The 3471-nt window shown below is 39.5% G+C and overlaps 1 long non-coding RNA gene across 1 annotated transcript; it reads right to left on the bottom strand.

Annotated features, from left to right (window-relative positions):
* Positions 1–266: 266 nt before the first annotated feature.
* On the bottom strand, positions 267–2119 carry LOC126142834 (uncharacterized). The gene is made up of 3 exons (XR_007529603.1): positions 1867–2119; positions 1598–1708; positions 267–460 (listed from the first exon to the last, which is right to left on the bottom strand). It is a non-coding gene; the product is annotated as an uncharacterized LOC126142834 (long non-coding RNA).
* Positions 2120–3471: the final 1352 nt, after the last annotated feature.

Here is a 3471-nt window from a genome sequence, read left to right as displayed (position 1 = left end):
TGTGTTACTTTCAAGGAATTCACTTAAGCTATTCCTGATTTAACTGTAAGATCTGTACTTCCCACTTTCGTATCAACAGCCTCAAAATGCATATTGTAGACTTCGGGATATGTTACAGGTCAGTGTCACAACAAGATTGTGGAGAAAGAGGGGGGGGGGCGGCATTTCACTCTCCAACAAGTGTTTACCAATAAATATGTGGCGGAAAATTAAGGGTATAGCACGGCTTAACATGTGGAAAATGAGATTTTCATTATTTGCTCATTGTATTTAACATTTATTATTCCTTTAAAATCGCACAACAACTTCAATAAAACACAGTTTAATCACTCATCTGCACACTTATTTCGCAATAATGTCACTTTTAAACTGCAAATCCTCTAAGAGCTCTCTTGAATCTTCACGAGTCTCTCCCTACAGCCTTGATGTGGATAGATACGTACAGCAACCAGAACTGTGTCTGCAAAATCACAAGGATTATTAAACAATTTTTGCTGTCACTAATTACAAGCAATATAATTGGCAGAGTAGATTGCTAATATTTGCTGTAATGAAAGCCACTCAATGGGGTATATTTCACATTTGCAAGAACGATCTCACTTAAGTAATTAAGTCCATCGAAACACTTACAAGGGAACATCCCCATCGCACCCCCCTCAGATTTAGTTATAATTGGCACAATGGATAGGCCTTGAAAAACTGAACACAGATCAATCGAGAAAACAGGAAGAATTTGTGTGGAACTATGAAAAAATAAGCAAAATATACAAACTGGGTCGTCCATGCGTAAGATAGGCAATATTAAGAGGACTGTGAAGCGACGAGCGCCATGGTCCCGTGGTTAGCGTGAACGGCTGCGGAGGTCCTTGGTTCAAACATGCCCTCCACTGAAAATTTTGCTTTCTTTATTTTCGCAAAGTTATGATCTGTCCGTTCGTTCATTGACGTCTCTGTTCACTGTAATAAGTTTAGTGTCTGTGTTTTGCGACCGCACCGCAAAACCGTGTGATTAGTTGACGAAAGGACGTGCCTCTCCAATGGGAACCGAAAACATTTGATCGCAAGGTCATAGGTCAACCGATTCCTCCACAGGAAAACACGTCTGATATTTTGTATACGACACTGGTGACAGCATGTGCGTCACATGACAGGAATATGTTGTCGACCCACCTAACTAGTACACTTGGCGAATGGTTGAAAAGTTTCTTCTATCTTGCCCGATTTAGGTTTTCTTGTGGATGTAATAATCACTCCAAAAAAAGTGATGAAAACATAAGAGTTTTTCACATAAACTGAAAATAAAAAGTTTAAATTTTCAGTCAAGGGAAGATTTGAACCAAGGACCTCTTGTTCCACAGCTGTTCACGCTAACCACAGGACCACGGAGCTCTGCACCTCACAGTGCTCTTAATATTGCATATGTTACTCATGGACGACCCAGTTTGTATATTTTGCTTATTTTTTTCGTAGTTCCACACAACTTCTACCAGTTTTCTCGATTGATCTGTGTTCAGTTTTTCAAGGCCTATCCACTGTGCCAACTTATAACTAAATCTGAGGGGGGTGCGATGGGGCTGTTCCCTTGTTAGAAACTAACCTCTCGTCTGACGAAAACGGTCTAAAGACGCAGTGGCAATTTCTCCAGATCTGCTGACAATGATATTTTGAGTTATCAGTTTACTGAGTGACTGAAATGTAGTTCGGGTACCTGGGAACATAACAATACGTTAGAATTCATTTTCTAAACACGAACTATTACGGTACTGTATGGCTACTTACATATTAATTACACTATTAATATTTTCACAGTTGTTTCTTTAATACAAGATTAAAGCCAACGGAAGAACAAACGTAAAACATATTTACCAATGACATGTTTGTTGAGATGCAATTTTCTGTGTGGACAGATGTAGCTTTTTCATGCGGTGGTAAGTCGCAGAAATCGCAGGAGTCACAGAAATCGCAGAAGTAGCAGAAGTCACAGAAATCGCAGAAGTAGCAGAAGTCACAGAAATCACAGAAGTAGCAGAAGTCGCAGAAATCGCGGAAGTAGCAGAAATCGCAGAAATAGCAGTGGCGGAGGGATACGCGACTTGGTTCCTTAACTGCGACTCTTAACTGCGACAAATCACAGTTAAGAATAACAGATACTGAAAAGTAGCATTCACAGAAATCACTGATATCGGAAAATCGCAGTTTAGCCCATCACTATGGCTGACACTGACGGCGGCGGTGCGCAAATGCTGCGCAGCTAGCGCCATTCGACGGCCAACACCGCGGTTCCTGGTGTGTCCGCTGTGCCGTGCGTGTGATCATTGCTTGTACAGCCCTCTCGCAGTGTCCGGAGCAAGTATGGTGGGTCTGACATCGGTGTCAATGTGTTCTTTTTTCCATTTCCAGGAGTGTATTTACGGGTTATTCTTTATTCGAGTGGATTTTTGTGTGTGGGAGAGAGGGAAAGGGTTTGCATGTGTATGTGTGTGTGAGATAGAAAGAGGAAGAAAGGGGCAGAGGAAGATTCATTAAGTATTTATTTTTGTTATGTTTCACATTTCCGGTTGTTCCTGTTTTAGTAGCTAACATAATGACTGAGTTGCTGTTTACAATGATTCGATCATTACTTACTTTTTATTTCAAGGGCTCTTTATATTAAAAAAAAGTTGTGCAATGTCAGAACATTTTGTTGTAATAGTTCACTCTACTAATTATCACATTCTATTCCATGTCAGTGTCTTATCAGGTATTCAGTTAAAGTAGAGTGGCTATTTTCACACTTTAAGTTTCTCATATATTCTTTACAGTTAATATTAAAATTCCTGCCTATGATCTCCAGATATACCGATTCTCAGTCTCGCCATTTTAACTGGTATATACCTTCTCCTTGGTATTCATCTGGTTTGTCTATTGTTGTTTGTCAATCTGATAGGATTATGTTTCGTATTCTGTAAGCAAGGTGTAATCCTTGTTTCTTATTCTATTTCGTATCCTGGGTGTTTATTTGTGTTTGTAAGTTTAAGTGTACCATTTTTTTTCTGTCAGTCACGTTACGAGTGTTACCGTTTTTATGTTTCTGCGGGCGCTTTAATGTCTTTGGTGTTCTGAGATGATTGTGTTCTCTGATCGTTTCAATTTTTATTTGGTGGTGTTTTGATTTTTTCTGAGTCTGTAGTGTGTGGGGGCTGTAACCATTGTTTGCGACTGAGTTGCATTGTTTGTAATTATTTTTCATAGTTTACTTTGCTGCATGAGATATTTATTCTGAACAATATGTGCCATAGGACCACTAATTTTTGATTTTTTGTGTGGTTGGATGTAGCAAGTATAATTGTATCTGTGGCCATTGCAGATGTTGCATAAACAAAAGAAGCGAAACGCCTTTGGCATCATTTAGTCTCGAAGATGGAACATACCTCCATGAATTTTGAAGCAGCTGAGGAACGACAGAAAACTGAAAAAATGATTGCGTTCGGA

Source organism: Schistocerca cancellata, unplaced genomic scaffold (genome assembly GCF_023864275.1).
Source record: "Schistocerca cancellata isolate TAMUIC-IGC-003103 unplaced genomic scaffold, iqSchCanc2.1 HiC_scaffold_754, whole genome shotgun sequence".
Classification (NCBI taxonomy): Eukaryota; Metazoa; Arthropoda; class Insecta; order Orthoptera; family Acrididae; genus Schistocerca; species Schistocerca cancellata.
Note: the sequence above shows the minus strand (reverse complement) of the source record. Positions and strands in the feature narration are given on the sequence as shown.